At 48.8% G+C, this 11,328-nt stretch overlaps 1 protein-coding gene across 1 annotated transcript in view; it reads left to right on the top strand.

Moving 5' to 3' along the window:
* CTDSP2 (CTD (carboxy-terminal domain, RNA polymerase II, polypeptide A) small phosphatase 2) overlaps positions 1-11,328 on the top strand; it is a 44,491-nt gene that overhangs the window by 6,085 nt on the left and 27,078 nt on the right. The gene's annotated exons all lie outside the window — the stretch shown is intronic.

The following is an 11,328-nucleotide window of genomic DNA, read 5'->3' on the forward strand; positions in this document are numbered from 1 at the left end:
CTCTGCCTTCAGGTCACAAGATAGTAGAGTAAAGCCCCCTTTTCCTCTCAAAAATCACCCCCAAGATGATAAGGAAAACAAGAAACAGGAACTCAAAGTCCATCTTCAACAAAACAAGGATTTAGAATCATGGCCCCCCATCACATGGAAACAGAAAATGGATAGAAGAATGGCAAACGACCCCACAGAGTCCAAGAAGGGCAGACCGAAAACATTTGGAGGCACAGACCCACGAGAAGCAAGCTGATTCTTCCCTCGGAAACCCAGGAAAGCTCGAGAATTGGAAGTAGCAAGTAAGTCAGAAGGATGGGCAGGGGTCTGAAACTGAGGCAAGGTCTAAAACTCCAGAGATTGCTTGAAGATCTCTTTAAAGAGCAATTAGACTGTCAGGAACCCCAGCCATCCCCAGCACAATCAGATAGCTTAATGTGTCCCCTCCTGATTCCTGCAGGAGACAGGAAGATGGATTCTAGTTGAAGCAGAAAGATTCTGGACTTAGGGGTTGGGGAGATGCAGGAAAAGGAGTGGGATCAAAGACTGAGGGAAAGTCGGTGATACGGTCTGGCTGTGTCCCCACCCAAATCTCATCTTCAGTTGTAGCTCCCATAATTCCCATGTGTTGTGGGAAGGACCCAGTGGGAGATAAATGAATCATGGGGGCAGGCAGCTCAAGACCAGCCTGGCCAACATGGTGAAACACTGTCTCTACTAAAAATAGAAAAATTAGCTGGGCACAGTGGCAGGCACCTGTAATCCCAGCTACTCAGGAGGCTGAAGAAAAGAAAAAGAAATGCTGGGCATAGTGGTACAGCAACTTCAGAGGCTGATGTGAAAACATCACTTGAGCCCAGTTCTGGGCTGTAATGTGCTATGCTAAGATCAGGGAATCACCAGCTTGCCTAAGAGGGAAGACGGAACCGGTTCAGGTCAAAAATAGAGCAGGTCAAAACTCCCATGCTGGCTGGGTGCGGTGGCTCATGCCTATAATCCCAGCACTTTGGGAGGCCAAGGCGGGCAAATCGCTTGAGGTCAGGAGTTCGAGACCAGCCTGGGCAACACAGTGAAACCTCATCTCTACTAAAAATACAAAAATTAGCCAGGCGTGGTGGCACACACCTGTAGTCTCCTGCCTCAGCAGGAGAATTGCTTGAACCCAGGATTGCAGTGAGCCGAGATCACGCCACTGCACTCCAGCCTGGGCAACAGAGCAAGACTGTCTCAGGAGAAAAGAAAAAAAAACCTCCCATGCTGACCAACAGTGTGATCATACTTGTGAATAGCCACTGCACTCTAGCCTGGGCAATGCAGTGAGACCCTTTCTCTTTAAAAAAAAAAAAAATTTATCTTAAAAGAAAGAAAAAATAGAGAACATGAAAGCACTCTTGAAAATTATATAAAGAAAAAAGAAAAAGAGTAATAACAATATACTTAGCAAATAGATTAGGATATAACATAGCGAATACCTACCAGAAAATAGAACAAAGATTTGGTTAATAAGAGAGAAATAATTAAAAAATTAGAGGATCAATCCAAGGAGCCTAGCATCCAAGTAATTAGAAATACAGAAGGAAAGAACAGGGAAAATGGAGGAAGAAATTTCAAAGAAATTATAAAGCAATTCCCAGAACTAAAGTACATAAATTGTTTTGGGACAGAGGTTCTTAAGCTTTAGCATGCATCAGAATACCTGGTAGGCTTGTTAAAGCACAGACCGCTGGGCCCTATCACCAGAGTTACTGATTCAGTAGGTGTGAGGTGGGGCCCCAAGTTTGCATTGCTGACATGTTCCCACAGGTGATACTGATGCTGCTGGATTGGGGACTATACTTTAAGAACCACTGTATTAGATTTAAAGAACCTGACAAGTACACAGAAAAATGAATAAATAAAAAGCGACCCACAGCAATATACCGTGACATTTCAAAACAGCCGAGATAAAAGAAAACAATCCTAAAACTGGGGATTGGGGGAAAGGGCAGAGGTGAATTCAAAGTCTCAGAAATCAAAATGGTAAGAACTTCTGAACCGCAAAATGAGAAGCTGAAAAATAAAGGAAAAATGTCTTCAAAATTATGAAGGAAAATGATTTTCAACTTAGAATTCCATACCCAGCCAAAACTATCAATCAAGTGTGAGGATGGAACAAAGCCATTTTAAGTAATGCAAAAGTCTAAAATGTTACCTCCCAGGCACTCTTTCTCAGGAAGCTACTGGAGGATGTGCTTCATCAAAACAAGGGAGTAAACCAAGAAAGAAGAAAACACAGAGTCCAGGAAAGAGGAAAAGGGCAAAGGTGATGAGAAACCCAGGATGACAGGTATACCATGGCCCAGAGGGCAATACGTCCAGAGGAATGTGCAAGGATGGAGCACCCCAGGACAAAAATCTCCAAGGGAAAAAGAGAACCAGTAAGATTATATGACAGGTTTGGCCATATGCAAAATTGTACTGAGAGGGCGTTTTACAGAACTGTTGAAGGGTGTGGGAAGACAGAGCCAGAGATTCAAAGAAAAAACCAAGCAAATTAAAAATGAGGCAATTAACTCCAGAAAAAAACAAAAAGGTTGTACCAGAAAGGAAATATAAACAGAGTATATGACAAAGTTATTTAGAAAAGGAAATGTAACCAGAATACTTGCCTTGAGAATAAACGATGTTTACAAATTCAGTAATGAAACCACTGAATATAGATTTAACTATAGATTATGATATAAACATAATGTGAGTGGGGGAGGGGAAGAAGCAAGTAGAGAATCAAAATCCTCCACTACCAAGACAAGAAGTCAACAAATTAGATGAATCCAGAATGGCAGTGCATATACTATTTAGAAACAAGGGGCCAAGCATGGTGGTTTATGCCTGTAATCCCAGCACATTTGAAGGCTGAGGCGGGTGGATCACCAGAGGTCTTGAGTTCGAGACCAGCCTGGCCAACATGGTGAAACCCCGTTTCTACTAAAATTACAAAAATTAGCCGGGCATGGTGGTGTGTGCCTGTAATCCCAGCTGCTTGGGAGGCTGAGGTAGGGAGAATTACTTGAACCTGGGAGGCAGAGGTTGCAGTGAGCCAAGATTGTGCCACTGCACTCCAGCCTGGGTGACAAAGCAAGGCTGTCTCAAAAAAAATAAAAATAAGAAAAGCAGAAATAAGGAAGGAAGTACCAGGAAAAAAACAGCTGAGAATTGAAAGCAGTTGACCCTGGGGACTAGGATAAGCGCTGGGAGAAAAGCCAGGGGGACTTCTGTTTGTGTTACAAGCCTTTTAGCATGATTTGATTTTTCAGCTAGGTGTATATATTATCTTGCTAAAATAAGTAATGATTTTCTAAAGCAACTATAACTCTGGTGCCACAATCTCCACTACAGCACACCTGCAGGACTGTGTGGACCCAAAGGAGCAGGGATTTCTCCACGCTCGCCCCGTCTGGACAGGTATTATCCATCAGCTTAACCCTCTTCCACTCACTAGGGCAATTTCTCCATCTCCTCCTGTTCTTGTGGCAGCCATCAACTGAGTGGCTGTACTGAACTATAAGTTTCTAGAGGTCAGGCACAGTGGCTCACACCTGTAATCCCAGCACTTTGGGAGGCCAAGGTGGGAGGATTGCTTGAGCTCAGGAGTTCGAGATCAGCCTGGACAACGCAGAGAAATCCTGTCTCTACAAAAACATTTTAAAATTAGCCAGGTGTGTTGGTGCTCACCTGTGGTCCCAGCTACTTAGGAGAGTGAGGTAGGAGAATTGATTGAGCCCAGGAGGTTGAGGCAGCAGAGAGCTGTGATCACACCACTGCACTCCAGCCTGGGCAATGGAGCAAGATCCTGTCTCAAAAATTAATTAATTAATTAATTAATTAAAAGTAAATGTCTATAACATGCTTTTAAGGCTTTACAGGTACTCACTGTGCCCCTTACTGGAAGACTAGTCTTCCCTCCTCTGCTCCCATCCAAATGCTGAACTCTAGTTTATACTTCAGATAACATTTCCTCCACAGCTGTTGCTCTCTCCACTTATCTGAGCTATCCCCACTTAGCCCTCCCCCCTCGCTCCTCGCACTCCTCCCCTTCTTCTTCCTTCCTCCCTTTCTGCTCCTTCCCTCTCCTCCTCTCCGTCCCCTCCTCCTCTGCTTTCCCTGCTGAAGCCTTTAGCACATTGTACTGTAACCGCCCCTCACTGTTAGACTATAAGCTCCATGAGGCCAGAAACTCTGTCTTGTTCACTGTAGCCTCAGAAGGGGGCCTGGTGCACTGTTAAGGAGTCAGTAATTATGCAAATAGATGAATGCATGACTCACTTTTAGTAAAAGCTCAAAAAGGATTTGAGCGAATTAATGAGTCACAAAAAATGCAGGCTCCCCTCAATATTTAAAGTCTGCCTCTCTCTGCCATCTCGGTTCTACCATCTACTCTCCCTCTTTCCTACAAGGTCACACCCTCTCAAACAAGTTGGCTGTCGCCAGTGCTCCACGTCCAATTCATTTACTCCTGCCTAAACCCCATAAAGAAGCCAAGGCCCCTTCATGTGACCAGGGTCAGCTCCAGTACAGGGCTTATTTTTTTTAGAGATGAGTCTTGCTCTGTCCCATGGGCTGGAGTGCAGTTGCCCGATCATAACTCACTGCAGCCTCGAATTCTTGGGTTCCAGCAATCCTCCTGCCTCAGCTATGGCGGCTGGCTTTCCCAGGGCTTTGCTAGCTATCTGAGTTTGTACTATACTGGAATGAGCTGCTTAGGGGATATCTGTCTACCCAGCTCTGATGGAAATCAATCCTCTCTCAGTTTCCCTTTCCCTAGGCCCAAAGTACAGCTCTCAGAGGTCTAGGACCCAAGCTTGACACGGGGTACCCAGGTAGCTCTGGACTTTGGCCTGCCTGACAAGGATAGATCTTGGCCTAAACTAAGTGGCTGGCCCGTCCCAATCTTCTCACTTTCCCATCCATTTTGCAGGCCAAGAGTTGAGATTCTAGTGCTTTAAGTTCACCTGCCCCGGAGACTCCCGGCCAGTATCTCCGAGTAGGATAGCTATGCAGCCTGGGCTGGGGGTACAGAGAGGACTGGAGGACCGCTTAGCACGGCAGACGCTGGAGAGTGAAAACCTGCCTTGCGCAATTCCCCACTGAGTTCTTGAGGCCAGAACGAAGCTGGCCCCTGGGAGGTCTCGGGAGAAGGGCCCCCAATCTGTTGATAACTGAAAGACCTCAAGTACGCCCGCCCGGGTCAGGGCGGTCCCCTCCCCACCCCCACCACACCACTTGACCTCAAAGAGCCACCCGGGCTTTAGAATACAGCGACCTAAGCTGTGCCCCCAGAGGGGCCAGCAGGCGGCGGGGAAGGGAGGGAGGGAAGGGCGGAGAGCACCCGGGCTTGGAGGATTGGAGAGGTGGGGGTGGGGCGCAGGAGAGGCCCCTTCTTTCCTTTGCCCACCGCCGGAGTAGGGAGGAGCGTGGGAAGAGGGAGGTTTGGTCTGTAAATAGGGAACATGTAAATACCGGCCGAGAAACTCGATCGGGTCTCCTCGCTTCCCAGTTTAGGAGAAGGGCTAGAGCCAGGCTTTCAGTGGCTGCTTGGGGCGCAGGTCACGTGGCCGCCCAGGACCGGAGGGTTGGGGGGAGACTAGAGGGGTGCTCTCGATGTGGGTAGAGGGGAGGCAGGAATCCTGGGAAACCTCGCCAGCTCTGGCCCCCAGTAATTATTTTTGTCCTTACGGCGCACTCCCCCAACACTGACTGTGGGACTGGGAAGGTCGGGGAGCTACGCCGCTCCGGATTCATCCGCCCCAGGCGGTTTCTGAATGCTAAGGAAAGGTGTGTCTGTGGGTTTCTCCAAGCCTCAGTTGGCCTCGGTCTTGTTTCAGAAGACAGGTGTAGATCTGACTCCTGGGCGGCTGGCTGCTGCCTGGGGTGATGGGCAGGGTGCTGGCAGGCTCTGCCCGGAGTTGAAACTCCATCACTGACTGGCTTGTGGAGAAAGTGCCTAGGAGGCTGGCATCCCGCCTCCCAGCCTCGCTGGCTCAGTGCCCCAGGGAGCTCAGCAGTGCCCAGAAAGGAAGGTGCCCGCTGGGACTGGTTTCCAACAGAGCACTGTGTGCCAGGCTCTGTGAGAGGCATTAGGGGTGTGCAGAAAAAGAGATAGCGCCTGCCCTGAAGGAGCTTACACTGCAGTGGGGGAACAGGCAAGTAAACCAGAATGAAAATATAGGAGCTCCGAGAAGCTTCTAAGTCAGACGGGGACCTGGGAGGATTTGAGGAAGAGGTGGCACTTGAATTGTATCTTCAAGGATGAGGTTTAGCACACAAAGGAGGGGGAAAGGGCATCCAGGCAGAGAAAACTGCCTGTGCAAAGGTAGGGAGGCATAGGAGATGAGTAACAAGATCCCAGACACTTAGTTCCTCCTGACAGGAGCACAGGGGGCTGTGGGGGAAAGTGCTGGAGATGGGGTGGGCAGGCTGACAGGAGCCAGATCTTGGGGACCATAGGTGCCCAGCTAGGCATCTGAGCTTCCTTCTGGAAGTCTCAGGGAACTGCTGAATCATTCCATACAGACAGGATCAGGACAAGACAGAGTCAGATTTGCATTTTCTAGGAGTGCTGGGAATGGATTTGAATTTGGGATGTAGAGAATGAAAAAGGTTGATGAGAAGCCTGTTGCCAACCTCCCCTGAGACAGCAGCCAGCCATGCATTCGAATGGAAAGAAGGAAAAGGCCTGACAAATCTTTGGGAGTGGAGGAGCCATTGGTTTTCAGGACTGATTAGGGGTAGGCATGAGTTAGGTGGAAGAGAATTGGATGACCTCAGGTTTCTGGCCTGGGGAACTGGGCAGATGATGGATGCAGAAGGAACAGCTTTGGAGGAAAGGAGAATGATGATGATGAGCATAGTATCTATTAAGCACTCAGTTTCAGGCATAAACACTTCATATATCATCTCATTTAATCCTCACAATAACTTACAAAGTAGGTACTATTGTTGTCTCCATCTTAAGGGGAAACTGAGTCAAGAGGTTAAGTAACTAAGTGGTGGTGTTGGAGTGATGAGCATGCCTGCACCTTGCAGGCAGTGAGGTTTCCCAGGCTGTTGCACAGAGGAGCTATCCCCGCTACCACTAGCTCCTCCCTCCCTCTCCAGCCTTCAGCATCTGGCACCCCCACAGCAGTTCAGTAATTAGTCGCTGGGTCTCTCTCCCTCACCCCACCCCACCTCAGCCCTGAGACTCTGCCCTGGGAAGCCAGGACAGGACCATACCACACAAGCCTTGTGACAGGAGGGCACCAAGCTCTGGAATCTTGGCACTGACATCCACCTACCCATGAACAATACAAAGCAGAACTGAGACTGCAGGGACAATCAGAAAAACCAAGAAAATAAATGTGTTCCTTTCTTTTTTTTTTTTTTTTTTTTTACGGTTTTAAGAAAAAAAGTAACATCTCAGTGACATCAGAGATAATCATGAAAGGTCAGTAGCCCAACCTTGTACTTATTTTCTGTGGGGAAAAGGGCAATTAGGTATCTCCCATGGAGGAAGCTCTTCCAGCTGTTCCCCTTTTGCCGGCCTTGGCTCAGGACACCCAGTCCGACTTCAGTAGCCACAGCAGGAGACAGACAAGGACAGCCACTCCATGTTTGCCCCACCTAGTCCCCCGTTCCAGCATTTGGGGGTAATGGGGACACCGCCGTTGTTTCCAAATTGCCTCTTTCCAACCATGCAGTCAGAGAGGACAGAGGAAAGGGGATAGAGCAGGTGAGGAACCAAGTGAGAGTCAGTGGACATTCTCCTGGGAGAGTTGTTAGACCTGGCTTCAGCTGTCTCCCTTGAACCACCTAAAGTTACACAACCAGCAACTGGCCCAGGCCCTGTAGGCAGGATGTTATTTTTAAGGCTGTTTTAGGTAGAAGTTAGAAGGTCCACTTGCCTCCCACCACCCTCACCACTTTACAGGAAAGAGGCCCACCATGACCCTAGAGCTTTCCAGAATGCAGACCTTTTCTTAGTCATCTGTGGGCAGAGCAGTGAGAAACCTGTGGCATCAAGAGAGCAAGCCCCGCCTGTGTTTGGGGTTCCAGGCTCCTATAGAGCCTCCACTGCTTTTGTAGTCTCTGGAAACATGGGGTCCTCACCAGGCCTCTTGGGAACTGTCCCTCCTCCCTCATTTACCTCTCCTTGCTGGGTTCTATTTGCATCCCTGTGCCTCTGGCCTTGGAAGGAGTTCTATCTGTTATACACAAACTTTTATTTGACCTCAGAGCAAGAAAAGCTTGAGGACCATCTCCTCTGCATTTTTCAGGGACAGCCAGAGCCCTACACATGAAGGCATCCACTGTATCCAGGAGTGAAAGTAGCATTGTTTTAACACTGGGTCACAATCCAGTGGTGGTTTGTGAATTCGATTTAGAAGGTCATGGCTGGCGCCTTAAAACCATCAAATAGAATACAATACGTGCAATAGAAAATATGAGTGTGCACACATAGCCAGGGTAAGTATTGTCCATGAAATTTTTGTATCATTTATCCCACAACATAAAATGTATTTCTTGCTGTAGGTCACTGAACGAATCCCTGGACAAAAGAACACTGGTTAAGACATAAAGTCAAGGCCAGGCATGATGGCTCACACCAGTAATCCTAGCACTTTGGGAGGCCAAGGCAGGTGGATCACCTGAGGTCAGGAGTTTGAGACCAGCCTGGCCAACATGGTGAAACCCCATCTCTACTAAAAATACAAAAATTAGCTGGGCGTGGTGGTGGGTGCCTATAATCCTAGCTACTCAAGAGGCTGAGGCAGGAGAATCGCTTGAAGCCAGGGGGCAGAGGTTGCAGTGAGCCAAGATCACACCACTTCACTCCAGCCTAGGCAACAGAGTGAGACTTCATCTCAACATGTACAGGTCATCTGTTCTGTGCTAGGCACTCTGCGAGGCACAAGAAACCCAGTAAAGACATCCCCTAGTCTCAATCCACCTTCTGGTTGGGAAGCCAATTAAGCACACAGTTTCAAGATATGATGCCAAGTGGTCTGAGAGAGTATGTACGAGGCTATGAAATCCTGATATGAGGGCAGGCATCTGGGAGGGCTTCCAGGAGAGGTGATGCAGTTGGAGCTCTCAGCAGGAAAAGAGCGCGATAGGTTCTAGTGTCTCCTCCATCCTGTGGATAAGAAGGGAACTATGTTAAAATGTCAAGGGTTCTAGTCTTAAAGTCCAAAGACATCCTGTCTCCTTAACAAGCCGTGAGGTCTCAGGTGAGTCAATTAACCTTCCCAGACCCTGATTCCTCATTTACAAAACAGGCATCTATACAAATGGGCATAGTATCTGCTCTATCAACCTCAAAGAAGTGAGAGATCAAATGAGATAGATAATGTATGTGAAAGCACTTTGTAAATTACAAAAGGGGAGGTATTGTCTCTATGGATGAGGAAATGGAAGCATAATGAAGTGTCCTGCCCTACAGTGCTATGGGTAGCAGGCCCCCCTCAATCCTCAGTCCTCAGCTCCTGCCTGCATTCCTCCCACTGTAACTATTGTACCTTAAAAGACGGCAGAGGCAGGGTCTAAAAGGCCCCCCTAGCAACCTGACTGTTGAAGATTTACCTTAAAGATCCTATTGTTTTAATGATGGGAGGTGGGTATGTCAGAACTCCTCCGTTTCCCTTTCTGTTAATGAATTAAGATCTACCCAAATTCAGTGTTTAAAGTTACATAAGCATCATTCAGATCTGTAACAGCCACTTTCATTTTGGAAAAACAGCATTTCCATTAAAATGGTGTTATATAAAAAGGTTTTGTATACGTGCGTAGGAACAGCAGAAAGAAACAGGCACACATGATCACTGTATGGCACACAGGCATATGCAGATCATGACCTTACCTGTCCTCATGAGGAAGGGATCATAGGGAGCAGGTGCCTGATAGTACCTGGCAAGTTTAGCTGTGACCTAGTTGTCCTCTAACCACCAGTAAGACCTGATGCATGTTGGGCAGTGGGAACCGCAGCAGGAAGGAAGCCCCTTCCTTGGCAGGGTAAGTGCCATTGAATCACAGAATATTAGGGTTGGATTTAGCTCAGAAGTCACCCAGTGCAATCTCACTCTACACCACTCTTGCTGGCCTTGACTTGAACACCTACCATTGTCCCAAGGCAGCCCATGTCACCTGTGGACAGATGTAGATCACTGGAAAAGACCTGATTTTGACCTGAAACCAACCTTTCTGGAGCTACTGCCTCTGGGGAGCAAAAGCACCTACAACCTTGAGCAGAGACTCCAGGAGCCACAGCCAGCGGAGCATGCCCTGAGGCCTAAAGAGCAAGTGGGGAGGGCAGTCTGAGTCCACAAAGCTGAAGCTCCTCCCTGAGAGACCTCCATCCATCTAAAGGAAGCTGGGACGGTGGGGTCAGAGAGAGGGGTAGGATGAGGAAAGTAGGGTGGAGGGGAGGAGTCAGGGCTGCCTAAATTGGAGTAAGTCGTTGGCTGTGAGGGAAGCCCAGCACCTCAGGACTCATTTTCAGTGTTGGGGGTGACATAGTCCCGAGGTCAGTTGCAGCTCTTGTACTCTGGAGTCCTAGGTCCGCCCACACGCACACACCCCTTTCGAGATTCGAAGGTTGTACTTTTTTTTTTTTTTTGAGACGGAGGCTCGCTCTGTCGTCCAGGCTGGAGTGCACTGGCACGATCTCGGCTAACTGCAATCTCCGCCTCCCGGGTTCAAGCAATTCTCTGCCTCAGCCTCCCAAGTAGCTGGGATTACAGGTGATCGCCACCACGCCCGGCTTTTTTTTTTTTTTTTAAGTATTTTTAGTAGAGACGGGGTTTCACCATCTTGACCAGACTGGTCTTGAACTCCTGACCTCGTGATCCACCCACCTCGGCCTTCCAAAATGCTGGGATTACAGGCGTGAGCCACCGCGCCCGGCCTCGACGGTTGTACTTTTATGTGACTTGGTAGGTCCTTGTTTCGAGGGCTAAGCAAGGGGTAAGGTAACTTCCGATCCGCCCCATCCCCTGCCGGAGTCCGGTAGGCTCAGCGGCTTGTCCTGGTCACCCCTGAAGGGCGGAACCATTCCGCCTTCCCCGAGTGCAGCCACCGAGACAACAACACCCCAGCACTGAGGACAGAAACGTGAGCTTTGGAATGGCCTTTTAAATAGTTGGGAAGGGGGTGTGGCCGAGGAGACTGGGAGGCCGCAGTCTGGCGATGGGGGAGTGGCCCGGGGGCGTGGCCGTGGCGCCTGGAATGTTGTTAGGTCCTCTCACCGCATAGTAAGGAGGGGCCACGCCCCTTTCTCCAAGAGAGCCAATCGGAGCACCGGAGCGGTTTCAAGTCTCCCCCGCC

This window comes from Colobus angolensis, unplaced genomic scaffold (genome assembly GCF_000951035.1).
Source record: "Colobus angolensis palliatus isolate OR3802 unplaced genomic scaffold, Cang.pa_1.0 Scaffold67, whole genome shotgun sequence".
In the NCBI taxonomy this organism is placed as follows: Eukaryota; Metazoa; Chordata; class Mammalia; order Primates; family Cercopithecidae; genus Colobus; species Colobus angolensis.